Raw genomic sequence first — 15,197 nt, 5'->3', positions numbered from 1 at the left:
CAGCGCCATCCAAAGAAATACCCACACCGGCGCAGCACAGACACGCTGACGCAGCACAGACACGCTGGCGCAGCACAGACACGCCGGCGCTGCACAGACACGCCGGCGCTGCACAGACACGCCGACGCTGCACAGACACGCCGACGCAGCACAGACACGCCGGCGCAGCACAGACACGCCGGCGCAGCACAGACACGCCGGCGCAGCACAGACACGCCGGCGCAGCACAGACACGCCGGCGCAGCACAGACACGCCGACGCAGCACAGACACGCCGGCGCAGCACAGACACGCCGGCGCAGCACAGACACACCGACACGCTGGCGCAGCACAGACACACCGACACGCTGGCGCAGCACAGACACGCTGACGCAGCACAGACACACCGACACGCTGACGCAGCACAGACACACCGGCGCAGCACAGACACACCGACACGCTGGCGCAGCACAGACACACTGACGCAGCACAGACACACACGCTGGCGCAGCACAGACACACTGATGCAGCACAGACACGCCGGCGCAGCACAGACACGCCGGCGCAGCACAGACACGCCGGCGCAGCACAGACACGCCGACGCAGCACAGACACGCCGACACGCTGGCGCAGCACAGACACACCGACACGCTGGCGCAGCACAGACACACCGACACGCTGGCGCAGCACAGACACGCTGGCGCAGCACAGACACAGACACGCCGACGCAGCACAGACACGCCGGCGCAGCACAGACACACACGCTGGCGCAGCACAGACACGCTGGCGCAGCACAGACACGCTGGCGCAGCACAGACACACCGACGCAGCACAGACACACCGCTGGCGCAGCACAGACACACCGGCGCAGCACAGACACACCGACACGCTGGCGCAGCACAGACACACTGACGCAGCACAGACACACACGCTGGCGCAGCACAGACACACTGATGCAGCACAGACACGCCGGCGCAGCACAGACACGCCGGCGCAGCACAGACACGCCGACGCAGCACAGACACGCCGACACGCTGGCGCAGCACAGACACACCGACACGCTGGCGCAGCACAGACACACTGACGCAGCACAGACACACCGGCGCAGCACAGACACGCCGACGCAGCACAGACACACCGACGCAGCACAGACACACCGACGCAGCACAGACACACCCGCTGGCGCAGCACAGACACGCTGGCGCAGCACAGACACACTGACAGCACAGACACACCGACAGACACACCGACGCAGCACAGACACACTGACGCAGCACAGACACACCGACGCAGCACAGACACACCGACGCAGCACAGACACACCGACGCAGCACAGACACACCGACGCAGCACAGACACACCGGCGCAGCACAGACACACCGGCGCAGCACAGACACACCGGCGCAGCACAGACACACCGACGCAGCACAGACACACCGACGCAGCACAGACACACCGACGCAGCACAGACACACCGACGCAGCACAGACACACTGACGCAGCACAGACACACCGGCGCAGCACAGACATGCTGACGCAGCACAGACACACCGACACGCCGGCGCAGCACAGACACACACGCTGGCGCAGCACAGACACACTGAAGCAGCACAGACACACTGAAGCAGCACAGACACGCTGAAGCAGCACAGACACACTGAAGCAGCACAGACACACTGACGCAGCACAGACACACACGCTGGCGCAGCACAGACACACTGACGCAGCACAGACACACTGACGCAGCATACCCATTCCTGCGTGGAGTCTTTGTACCCCTCTCTCGGTTTTTCCTTTCTCTCGTCTTCGTTGCTCCAGAAGGTCGTTGCTGCGTTGCTCCTCACCCTGCACAAAAACACTCCACACAGATTGCTTGAGAGCCTTGTTAGATGTCCTTACCGAAGCAGGCAGATGTCTGTGTGTAGAGGGGTGTGGTGTGATGCAGTGGCCCCAGGGGTGTGTGTGTGTCTGTGTGTAGAGGAGTGTGGTGTGATGCAGTGGCCCCAGGGGTGTGTGTGTCTGTGTGTAGAGGGGTGTGGTGTGATGCAGTGGCCCCAGGGGTGTGTGTGTGTGTGTGTGTGTCTGTGTGTAGAGGGGTGTGGTGTGATGCAGTGGCCCCAGGGGTGTGTGTGTGTGTGTGTGTGTGTGTGTGAGGGGTGTGGTGTGATGCAGTGGCCCCAGGGGTGTGGTGTGATGCAGTGGCCCCAGGGATGTGTGTATGTGTGTGTAGAGGGGTGTGGTGTGATGCAGTGGCCCCAGGGGTGTGTGTGTGTGTGTGTGTGTGTGTGTGTGTGTCTGTGTGTAGAGGGGTGTGGTGTGATGCAGTGGCCCCAGGGGTGTGTGTGTGTGTGTGTGTGTGTGTGTGTGTGTGTTAGGGCTGGCACAATTATAATCATGTTATGGTTATGGATGAAGACCGTCATTATAAATTCTTAACAACGTGATGAAACAAGCAAGGAGTCTTCGGTGGGGGACAGTAGATTGACATAGGCTAGTGATGTTAATGTTGTCTTGTTGGCTAGTGATGTTAATGTTGTTGTCTTGTTGGCTAGTGATGTTAATGTTGTTTTACTTGTCTTGTTGGCTAGTGATGTTAATGTTGATTACTTGTCTTGTTGGCTAGTGATGTTAATGTTGATTACTTGTCTTGTTGGCTAGTGATGTTAATGTTGATTACTTGTCTTGTTGGCTAGTGATGTTAATGTTGTTTACTTGTCTTGTTGGCTAGTGATGTTAATGTTGTTTACTTGTCTTGTTGGCTAGTGATGTTAATGTTGTTGTCTTGTTGGCTAGTGATGTTAATGTTGTTTTACTTGTCTTGTTGGCTAGTGATGTTAATGTTGTTTACTTGTCTTGTTGGCTAGTGATGTTAATGTTGTTTACTTGTCTTGTTGGCTAGTGATGTTAATGTTGATTACTTGTCTTGTTGGCTAGTGATGTTAATGTCGTTTACTTGTCTTGTTGGCTAGTGATGTTAATGTTGTTTACTTGTCTTGTTGGCTAGTGATGTTAATGTTGTTGTCTTGTTGGCTAGTGATGTTAATGTTGATTACTTGTCTTGTTGGCTAGTGATGTTAATGTTGTTTACTTGTCTTGTTGGCTAGTGATGTTAATGTTGTTTACTTGTTGGCTAGTGATGTTAATGTTGTTGTCTTGTTGGCTAGTGATGTTAATGTTGTTTACTTGTCTTGTTGGCTAGTGATGTTAATGTTGTTTACTTGTCTTGTTGGCTAGTGATGTTAATGTTGTTGTCTTGTTGGCTAGTGATGTTAATGTTGATTACTTGTCTTGTTGGCTAGTGATGTTAATGTTGTTTACTTGTCTTGTTGGCTAGTGATGTTAATGTTGTTTACTTGTTGGCTAGTGATGTTAATGTTGTTGTCTTGTTGGCTAGTGATGTTAATGTTGTTTACTTGTCTTGTTGGCTAGTGATGTTAATGTTGTTTACTTGTTGGCTAGTGATGTTAATGTTGTTGTCTTGTTGGCTAGTGATGTTAATGTTGTTTACTTGTCTTGTTGGCTAGTGATGTTGATGTTGTTTACTTGTCTTGTTGGCTAGTGATGTTAATGTTGTTTACTTGTTGGCTAGTGATGTTAATGTTGTTTACTTGTTGGCTAGTGATGTTGATGTTGTTTACTTGTCTTGTTGGCTAGTGATGTTAATGGTGTTTACTTGTCTTGTTGGCTAGTGATGTTAATGTTGTTGTCTTGTTGGCTAGTGATGTTAATGTTGTTGTCTTGTTGGCTAGTGATGTTAATGTTGTTTTACTTGTCTTGTTGGCTAGTGTTGTTGTTTTACTTGTCTTGTTGGCTGGCGATGTTGCTGTTGGTTACTAGTCTTGTTGGCTGGCGATGTTGCTGTTGGTTACTCATCTTGTTGGCTAGTGATGTTGTTTTACTTGTCTTGTTGGCTAGTGATGTTAATGTTGTTTTACTTGTCTTGTTGGCTAGTGATGTTGATGTTGTTTACTTGTCTTGTTGGCTAGTGATGTTAATGTTGTTTTACTTGTCTTGTTGGCTAGTGATGTTGATGTTGTTTACTTGTCTTGTTGGCTAGTGATGTTAATGTTGTTTACTTGTCTTGTTGGCTAGTGATGTTGATGTTGTTTTACTTGTCTTGTTGGCTAGTGATGTTGATGTTGTTTTACTTGTCTTGTTGGCTAGGGATGTTGTTTTACTTGTCTTGTTGGCTAGTGATGTTGTTTTACTTGTCTTGTTGGTTGACGATGTTGCTGTTGGTTACTCGTCTTGTTGGCTGATGATGTTGCTGTTGGTTACTCGTCTTGTTGGCTGATGAAAAGTAAGTGTTGGACAGTTGTTCTAACGTCTTCAAATGACACATTGGAATTCAGTAAGCAAGGGGACCTCACATCATTCCATCCTCGACTTGCATGTTCTGTTAAGACGAATTACCATAATGTGATTTCTGTCATTCTGAACATCGTGGCTGGACGTCCTAATCAGGTTAGGAACCCAATGCATATGGGCCCGGTAAATGTCAGTTAAATTTAAAATGCTGCTGGTCAAATGTCTGGGACCACATTCTCCTAACTGTGTGTGCCTCTGCCAATGTCACGGCCCATATATTCCCACCAGATAAACAGATCACAGAGATGGCATACCTGGCAGAAACATTATTATTATTATTATCAGCTTTACAGGCCCATGTTTATTTAATATCTCTCATCCTCTGGTCTAGGGCTGGATTGGTCTCATTTACCATTTTAGTCTGTGACTTTGTCTGAATTATTTTCCTCTGTCCTTGTTTCCTATTTAATTCCTCTCAAAGCTCATTGGAAGAGGAGGTCAGAGGGAGGTACCTTAAATCATTCCTCCTCCAAAGAGCTTTGGGAGGAACTGAGGAAACCAGTACGAATGTAGCAAGGATTTGATGTTTAGAAACGTCCCACACCTTCATTTCCTCCCCTCTAGCCATCTCACCATGTACCCCCCCCCCATCATAACACCTTATTCCCACAGGACACATCACATACAGGAGCCGAAGGATTAGTCTGGTGGAGGGTTTCATGAATATCAAATTCCATTACTCTTGACAGGCTTATTCCAGCCACAGGAAAAAACAAAGTCACGGCAGGGTAATAGAGATGAATAGTGAGCAGAAATGTAGACCTATTCGTCGGGCATATTTAGACTTGTTGTGTCAAACAGGCTTCAAAGAAACTTGCCAAACAGGCGTCACCGGAACATTGATGACACAGGATGTGAAAACGGATGTATAGAGTAGAGGTCGACCGATTTATGATTTTTCAAAGCCGATACCGATTATTGGAGGACCCCCCCAAAGCCGATACCGATTAATCGGCCGATTTTTATTTACTTATTTATTTGTAATAATGACCATTACAACAATACTGAATGAACACTTATTTTAACTTAATATAATACATCAATAAAATCAATTTAGCCTCAAATAAATAATGAAACATGTTCAATTTGGTTTAAATATTGCAAAAACGAAGTGTTGGAGAAGAAAGTAAAAGTGCAATATGTGCCATGTAAGAAAGCTAACGTTTCAGTTCCTTGCTCAGAACATGAGAACATATGAAAGCTGGTGGTTCCTTTTAACATGAGTCTTCAATATTCCCAAGTAACAAGTATTAGGTTGTAGTTATTATAGGAATTAGCGACAATTAGCGCGCTAACGAGCTAGCCATTTCACTTCGGTTACACGAGCCTCATCTCGGGAGTTGATAGGCTTGAAGTTATAAACCGCGCAATGCTTGACGCACAACGAAGAGCTGCTGGCCAAACGCGCGAAAGTGCTGTTTGAATGTTTACGTGTATGCTTCTGCCTACCACCGCTCAGTCAGATTATATGCAACACAGGACACGCTAGATAATATCTAGTAATATCATCAATCATGTGTAGTTAACTAGTGATTATGATTGATTGTTTTTTATGATATAAGTTTAATGCTAGCTAGCAACTTACCTTGGCTTACTGCATTCGCGTAACAGGCAGTCTCCTTATGGAGTGCAACGAGAGAGAGGCAGGTCTAGTTAACTGTAAGGTTGCAAGATTGGATCCCCCGAGCTTGTTCTGCCCCTGAACGAGGCAGTTAACCCACCGTTACTAGGCCGTCATTAAAAATAAGAATGTGTTCTTATTTGACTTGCCTAGTTAAATAAAGATTAAATAAAATAAAATAAAACGGCAAATCGGCGCCCAAAAAATACCGATTTACGATTGCTATGAAAACTTGAAATCGGCCCTAATTAATCGGTTGACCTCTAGTATAGAGAGGTTGAACTCGCATGCCTCTATGCTACAGTATGTTATTCTGTAACACACACCAAGGGGAAGCAGCTGTCTCTAGACAGCTGTGTAGTTCCAGAGAATGTGATCTCAGAGAGACTGTCAATATGGGGAATAAATTATAAGTTGTTAGTTCATTGTAGTCAGTTACAATAAGCTCTCACTCTCTCTCTCCCTCTGGACACATCTACATCTCTGCTCTGATTCAGTCTCTTCAATTTTCTAGTAGTATAGCATTTACCAGATGGTTAGGACTAAATCTCTCACTGATTCCGAGGAAAGGCTGGGCAGGAAGTGAACAGCGGGGGCTTAAAGTCACTCTCTCACACAGACCAGGTCCCGGTTTCCCAAAAGAAGAAAGTTAATCACTAGAACCACAGGATCATATTGTTCCAAGAGGATCTTAGCATGATGCTTTTGGGAAAGTGTGTGTGTGTGTGTGTGTGTGTGTGTGTGTGTGTGTGTGTGTGTGTGTGTGTGTGTGTGTGTGTGTGTGTGTGTGTGTGTGTGTGTGTTTTCTGTGAGAAAGGGGAAATGGCTCACCTCTGGTCCAGAACAAACTAAAGGGAAGAGAGGAGTGGAGGATAGTGGATATGATGCTAGGGTTAGGGATGTACTGGGATGTGGAGGAGGACAGTGGACATGATACTAGGGTTAGGGATGTACTGGGATGTGGAGGAGGACAGTGGACATGATGCTAGGGTTAGGGATGAACTGGGATGTGGAGGAGGACAGTGGACATGATGCTAGGGTTAGGGATGTACTGGGATGTGGAGGAGGACAGTGGATATGATGTTAGGGATGTGGAGGAGGACAGTGGATATGATGTTAGGGATGTGGAGGAGGACAGTGGACATGATGCTAGGGTTAGGGATGTACTGGGATGTGGAGGACAGTGGACATGATACTAGGGTTAGGGATGTACTGGGATGTGGAGGAGGACAGTGGACATGATGCTAGGGTTAGGGATGAACTGGGATGTGGAGGAGGACAGTGGACATGATGCTAGGGTTAGGGATGTACTGGGATGTGGAGGACAGTGGACATGATACTAGGGTTAGGGATGTGGAGGAGGACAGTGGACATGATGCTAGGGTTAGGGATGAGCTGGGGTGTGGAGGAGGACAGTGGACATGATGCTAGGGTTAGGGATGTACTGGGATGTGGAGGAGGACAGTGGACATGATGCTAGGGTTAGGGATGAACTGGGATGTGGAGGACAGTGGACATGATACTAGGGTTAGGGATGTACTGGGATGTGGAGGACAGTGGACATGATGCTAGGGTTAGGGATGTACTGGGATGTGGAGGAGGACAGTGGACATGATGCTAGGGTTAGGGATGTACTGGGATGTGGAGGAGGACAGTGGACATGATGCTAGGGTTAGGGATGTACTGGGATGTGGACATGATGCTAGGGTTAGGGATGTGGAGGAGGACAGTGGACATGATACTAGGGTTAGGGATGTACTGGGATGTGGAGGAGGACAGTGGACATGATGCTAGGGTTAGGGATGTACTGGGATGTGGAGGACAGTGGACATGATACTAGGGTTAGGGATGTACTGGGATGTGGAGGAGGACAGTGGACATGATGCTAGGGTTAGGGATGAACTGGGATGTGGAGGAGGACAGTGGACATGATGCTAGGGTTAGGGATGTACTGGGATGTGGAGGAGGACAGTGGACATGATGCTAGGGTTAGGGATGAACTGGGATGTGGAGGACAGTGGACATGATACTAGGGTTAGGGATGTACTGGGATGTGGAGGACAGTGGACATGATGCTAGGGTTAGGGATGTACTGGGATGTGGAGGAGGACAGTGGACATGATGCTAGGGTTAGGGATGTACTGGGATGTGGAGGAGGACAGTGGACATGATGCTAGGGTTAGGGATGTACTGGGATGTGGAGGAGGACAGTGGACATGATGCTAGGGTTAGGGATGAACTGGGATGTGGAGGACAGTGGACATGATGCTAGGGTTAGGGATGTACTGGGATGTGGAGGACAGTGGACATGATGCTAGGGTTAGGGATGTACTGGGATGTGGAGGAGGACAGTGGACATGATACTAGGGTTAGGGATGTACTGGGATGTGGAGGAGGACAGTGGACATGATGCTAGGGTTAGGGATGTACTGGGATGTGGAGGAGGACAGTGGACATGATACTAGGGTTAGGGATGTACTGGGATGTGGAGGAGGACAGTGGACATGATACTAGGGTTAGGGATGTACTGGGATGTGGAGGAGGACAGTGGACATGATACTAGGGTTAGGGATGTACTGGGATGTGGAGGACAGTGGACATGATGCTAGGGTTAGGGATGTACTGGGATGTGGAGGAGGACAGTGGACATGATACTAGGGTTAGGGATGTACTGGGATGTGGAGGAGGACAGTGGACATGATACTAGGGTTAGGGATGAACTGGGATGTGGAGGAGGACAGTGGACATGATGCTAGGGTTAGGGATGTACTGGGATGTGGAGGAGGACAGTGGACATTATGCTAGGGTTAGGGATGTACTGGGATGTGGAGGAGGACAGTGGACATGATGCTAGGGTTAGGGATGTACTGGGATGTGGAGGAGGACAGTGGACATGATGCTAGGGTTAGGGATGTACTGGGATGTGGACATGATGCTAGGGTTAGGGATGTACTGGGATGTGGACATGATGCTAGGGTTAGGGATGAACTGGGATGTGGAGGAGGACAGTTTATGGTTTATTCCCATAACTGATCTCACACCTCTGTCTCAAAAGCATGTACTTGTTTGGAATCGGATTGTTTTCCATTTCTCTTGGCTTCATACGAATCTCACAGCTCCTTTGTCCACTGATGAGCTCTCACTGATGAGCTCTCACTGATGAGCTCTCACTTCTGCTGCTGAGGGCTGTCTCAGACTGAACAGGCTGCTGTCTCAGACCGAACAGGCTGCTGTCTCAGACCGAACAGGCTGCTGTCTCAGACCGAACAGGCTGCTGTCTCAGACCGAACAGGCTGCTGTCTCAGACCGAACAGGCTGCTGTCTCAGACCGAACAGGCTGCTGTCTCAGACCGAACAGGCTGCTGTCTCATCCCGAACAGGCTGCTGTCTCATCCCAAACAGGCTGCTGTCTCATCCCGAACAGGCTGCTGTCTCAGACCCGAACAGGCTGCTGTCTCAGACCGAACAGGCTGCTGTCTCAGACCGAACAGGCTGCTGTCTCAGACCGAACAGGCTGCTGTCTCAGACCGAACAGGCTGCTGTCTCAGACCGAACAGGCTGCTGTCTCACCCCGAACAGGCTGCTGGCTTGGAGGGCTATCTCAGACTGAACAGGCTGCTGTCTCAGACTGAACAGGCTGCTGTCTCAGACTGAACAGGCTGCTGTCTCAGACTGAACAGGCTGCTGGCTCAGACTGAACAGGCTGCTGGCGTTGGTTTTGGAAACACTTTGGTTTCTCTTTGTGTGAATACCTCTTGTATAAGACGTTTTGTCTTCAGTTAAGTTGTGAAATGATTATTGTGAAAAAGAGAAGTTAGGGCTAGTCTAGGAACTTTGATAATTAGAGAGTGTATGCTAGGCTATACGTCATGATGGCTGCCTGGCTCTGACCACACGGCAGAGGAAAATGTCAAGACCAGCCATGCCCTAGATATCTGGGAGTGTGTGTCAGCGTATTGGTGCAGAGTGCAGAGCGAGTTTCCTAAAGGCTGGGGCCACGACCTCCTCGCCCGCTCCAATTTCTCCCCAGCATGCATTTGTAGTCTACTTGTGTGCTGCTATAGCCCCTTGTTTTAGCTACTGTCATGGAATTCACAAAATATTTCTTATAAAGAAACTGATAAAAACACACAGGTGCTAAATCAAGGTGACTTGAGGGAGTGTGGGGATGTAGTGTCCACAACTTTTTTTTTTTTTTACCTTTATTTAACTAAGCAAGTCCGTTAAGTCACTTATTTTCAGTGACGGCCTAGGAACAGTGGGTTAACTGCCTGTTCAGGGGCAGAACGACAGATTTGTACCTTGCAACCTTTCGGTTATTAGTCCAACGCTCTGACCACTAGGCTACCCTGCTGCCCCAAGAATCCTTGTGGAATCTGACAAAAACATATCCCATAAGCAGTGGTGGGAAAAGTACCCAATTGTCATAGTTGAGTAAAAGTAAAGATACCTGAATAGAAAGTTACTCAAGTTAAAGTGAAAGTCACCCAGTAAAATACGACTGGAGTAAAAAAAGTCTGAAATTATTTGGTTCTAAATAATACTTAAGTATCAGAAAGTAAAAGTTTTAAATCTTTACAAATTCCTTATATTAAGCAAAGCAGACGGCAGCATTTGCGGAGAGCCAGGGGCTACATTTACAAACGGGACATCTGTGTTTGTGCGCGCCTTAGCCTTTAGGAATCTGCATTTTCAAAATGCACACATCAACAAATCAGCATTTTTTTTTCTCTTTCAACTGTGTGTGATATTGAAAGTCAAAAGTGATTTTTTTGTTTGTTGCTTCAATCGAGTACTCAAGGGAGAGAAACTATAGTTTTTCTCCACACAAGATACATTTATGCAACCCCATCGGCAGAGAAGTAAATTAGCGTAGCTGCTTATGGAAAAAGCTAGGTATTTTTTGTGCAGAAACTATGCGTGGCCATCATATTTCTACTGTTTATCATAGAAAGAATTCAGCAAGCTCCATTTGACTACTGTTTTGATTTGAAGTTAGTCTGGAGGAAAAACAACATGGGAGAAAAGTTTCTGAATGGTGGAATTTAATTGGTCAAGATGAGAACAAGGGTTATTTTATCTGAGTGGAGAAGGGCAAAATTTGCCCTTTTATTTTTTAAATTCCTGATATTTAGCGCGAAACCTGACTAAAGCCGAGCCGTATTTACAATAAGACTCATTCTACATCTGCAAGTACAGATTTGTCTTTTCTGTGTGAAAAACAGAATCCTCCGTTAACATGACATTGTGTGTGTGTGTGTGTGTGTGTGTGGTCCCCGAATGTGTTCTTATAAACATCGTCGTTCTCACGATAACTACAGAGGCAGGCAGGTGGGATCATATATATAAAAACCACAGTGTTGTTCTGGCTCAGTCTGTTCAGTTGTCTGTTCTCTTTCTCAGCCTCATACAGGAAGTTGTCTAACCCGAAACCACCAGCCTGTCTAGTAAACAAAGCCTGCTGGAAACAATTCCCTTTGTCTTCTGTTCTGTAAACCAGGTGGTGTTTTGCATGTTCTTTCCAAGGCATCCCCCTAAAGACCTCTTAGTCAGCCCCTCCAGGCTCAGCCCCTCCAGGCTCAGCCCCTCCAGGCACAGCCCCTCCAGGCACAGCCCCTCCAGGCACAGCCCCTCCAGGCACAGCCCCTCCAGGCACAGCCCCTCCAGGCACAGCCCCTCCAGGCTCAGCCCCTCCAGGCTCAGCCCCTCCAGGCTCAGCCCCTCCAGCCTGCCCTGCTCAGGGAGGAGAGAAGGAATAAACCAGTATGCTGCTTCTGTTGAAATGTGAGGACAAAGAAATGTTTGAGCAGGGTGTTGGAGTTGGACGGAGCCCACATTCAGCTAGATCACTGGAAAGTCATTAGTGAGAGTGGAGTGCGTGTGTGGCTCTGTGTGCGTGTGTGGCTCTGTGTGCGTGTGTGGCTCTGTGTGCGTGTGTGGCTCTGTGTGCGTGTGTGGCTCTGTGTGCGTGTGTGGCTCTGTGTGCGTGTGTGGCTCTGTGTGCGTGTGTGGCTCTGTGTGCGTGTGTGGCTCTGTGTGCGTGTGTGGCTCTGTGTGTGTGTGTGGCTCTGTGTGTGTGTGTGTGTGTGTGTGTGTGTGTGTCTCTCTCTCTGTGCCTGTCTGTCTGTGTTTTAGCACTTGCTTAGTTTATTTTGTGTGTGTTCAGTTTCTGTTTTGTGCTGTTTGCAGGGGGTTACGTCTCTTCTTGTGTTTTGACTTCTCTTTTCTCAGCTCAGGTGTGTTTTGACTTCTCTTTTCTCAGCTCAGGTGTGTTTTGACTTCTCTTTTCTCAGCTCAGGTGTGTTTTGACTTCTCTTTTCTCAGCTCAGGTGTGTTTTGACTTCTCTTTTCTCAGCTCAGGTGTGTTTTGACTTCTCTTTACTCAGCTCAGGTGTGTTTTCTCTTTACAACCCCGGAGTGTGTTTAACTTCTCTCTTCAATTTCTACAGCCAGGAAAGAGGAAGGTCTAAGGTCCACTGTTTACAACCACACTGAAGCAGTGTTGTTAGTTAACCTGTCACTGACCTTAGTCAATGGGTGATGAATGACAAGCCAGCTCTCTGTAGTGAAGCTTTGTGAATGTCAGAGCAGGGGGGGGTGAGACAAGGTGTGGCCACTTTACCAACGTGACCAGGCTTATCTCCCAACATGGCTGCCTGACTACGAGGGTGTAGGATGGAGGAGGAAGTTGCCCCTCGAGCACGAACTGACAGCCAGACTGGTGCGCATCAGGACACATCGTAGTCTAACGCCACACTAATGCAGAGTTGACCCAGCCTAATGATGCCATGGACCATTCATCTGGGGCAGCAGGGTAGCCTAGTGGTTAGAGCGTTGGGCTAGTAACCGGAAGGTTGCAAGTTCAAATCCCCGAGCTGACAAGGTACAAATCTGTCGTTCTGCCTCTGAACAGGCAGTTAATCCACTGTTCCTAGGCCGTCATTGAAAATAAGAATTTGTTCTTTAACTGACTTGCCTAGTTAAATAAAGGTAAAATACATTTTAAAAAATCACCATCTTGTATGTATGATGCATACTGTAACATTTAGCTAGACAAATGGCCAGCATCCTAGATATAATGTCAACATTATAGATGCTGTTGACATTCCATATTTACTTTGCCAAAGCAACTAAAAATCATTAAACAAACGTCTCTCGTGTGTGTGTGTGTGTGTGTGTGTGTGTGTGTGTTGTGTGTGTTGTCCATACTTATGTCCAGCATGGTAGAGAAGAGCACTTTGTGCTCATTTAGATAACAGGCTGACATTACTGTGTTTAACTGTCCTAAACAACTGACCCCATTTCATCTTTCTCAATTAAATTCTATTTAAAGGGCTTTATTGGCATGGGACGAATATGTTTACATTGCCAAAGGAAGTGGGGGAAGAAGTGAAGCCCGAGTCTGACCTCATTGTTAGGTCCATATTTAGTAACAGAGAAAGGTCAGGCAGGGTCAGAGTCTGGATGACAGTTACACTGGAGGATACATCAACGCCCCACACGCAGCAACGCACACAGAAACGCACACCAACTGTTGCAGTGTGAGGCCAGCTTGTAGATAGCAGATCGTGTGTCACTGTCAACCCCTTTTGAGCTCCGCAGGGACATTCTCCCCTGTGCCCCCCCCCCCCCCCAGACAGATACTGCCACTAACCGGCCCCACAATACTTCCACTAACCGGCCCCACACAGAGACATCAGAACCTACTCTGGCCCCCCAGGCAGATACTTCCACTAACCGGCCCCACACAGAGACATCAGAACCTACTCTGGCCCCCCAGGCAGATACTTCCACTAACCGGCCCCACACAGAGACATCAGAACCTACTCTGGCCCCCCCAGGCAGATACTGCCATTAACCGGCCCCACACAGAGACATCAGAACCTACTCTGGCCCCCCAGGCAGATACTTCCACTAACCGGCCCCACACAGAGACATCAGAACCTACTCTGGCCCCCAGGCAGATACTTCCACTAACCGGCCCCACACAGAGATATCAGAACCTACTCTGGCCCCCCAGGCAGATACTGCCACTAAACGACCCCACACAGAGACATCAGAACCTACTCTGGCCCCCCAGGCAGATACTTCCACTAACCGGCCCCACACAGAGACATCAGAACCTACTCTGGCCCCCAGGCAGATACTTCCACAAACCGGCCCTACACAGAGACATCAGAACCTACTCTGGCCCCCCAGGCAGATACTTCCACTAACCGGCCCCACACAGAGACATCAGAACCTACTCTGGTCCCCCAGGCAGATACTGCCACTAAACGAACCCACACAGAGACATCAGAACCTACTCTGGCCCCCCAGGCAGATACTTCCACTAACCGGCCCCACACAGAGACATCAGAACCTACTCTGGCCCCCCAGGCAGATACTTCCACAAACCGGCCCTACACAGAGACATCAGAACCTACTCTGGCCCCCCAGGCAGATACTTCCACTAACCGGCCCCACACAGAGACATCAGAACCTACTCTGGCCCCCCAGGCAGATACTTCCACTAAACGACCCTACACAGCCTCATATGCTGTTCAGAATAACACCCGAATAAATGATTAAGCTTCGCTTAGCTGACCTATTAATCTTACACATGATATGTTTAACTGTTGAACTGTTCAGCTGCCTGGTAACTCTCTAACAGGAGCCTGGTAACTCTCGAACAGGCGCCTGGTAACTCTCTAACAGGAGCTTGGTAACTCTCTAACAGGAGCCTGGTAACTCTCTAACAGGAGCCTGGTAACTCTCTAACAGGAGCCTGGTAACTCTCTAACAGGAGCCCGGTAACACTCGAACAGCCGCCCGGTAACACTCGAACAGCCGCCCGGTAACTCTCGAACAGGAGCCCGGTAACTCTCTAACAGGAGCCCGGTAACTCTCTAACAGGAGCCCGGTAACTCTCTAACAGGAGCCCGGTAACTCTCTAACAGGAGCCCGGTAACACTCGAACAGCCGCCCGGTAACTCTCGAACAGGAGCCCGGTAACTCTCTAACAGGAGCCCGGTAACTCTCTAACAGGAGCCCGGTAACTCTCTAACAGGAGCCCGGTAACTCTCTAACAGGAGCCCGGTAACTCTCTAACAGGAGCCCGGTAACTCTCTAACAGGAGCCCGGTAACACTCGAACAGCCGCCTGGTAACTCTCTAACAGGAGCCTGGTAACTCTCTAACAGGAGCCTGGTAACTCTCTAACAGGAGCCTGGTAACACTCGAACAGCCGCC

The 15,197-nt window shown here is 48.6% G+C and overlaps 1 protein-coding gene across 3 annotated transcripts in view; it reads left to right on the top strand.

The window, feature by feature from the left end:
- Positions 1 to 15,197, top strand: part of LOC115120422 (sushi domain-containing protein 6-like) — a 79,826-nt gene that overhangs the window by 24,982 nt on the left and 39,647 nt on the right. The window lies entirely within an intron of this gene.

Source organism: Oncorhynchus nerka, linkage group LG13 (assembly GCF_034236695.1).
Source record: "Oncorhynchus nerka isolate Pitt River linkage group LG13, Oner_Uvic_2.0, whole genome shotgun sequence".
In the NCBI taxonomy this organism is placed as follows: Eukaryota; Metazoa; Chordata; class Actinopteri; order Salmoniformes; family Salmonidae; genus Oncorhynchus; species Oncorhynchus nerka.
Note: the sequence above shows the minus strand (reverse complement) of the source record. Positions and strands in the feature narration are given on the sequence as shown.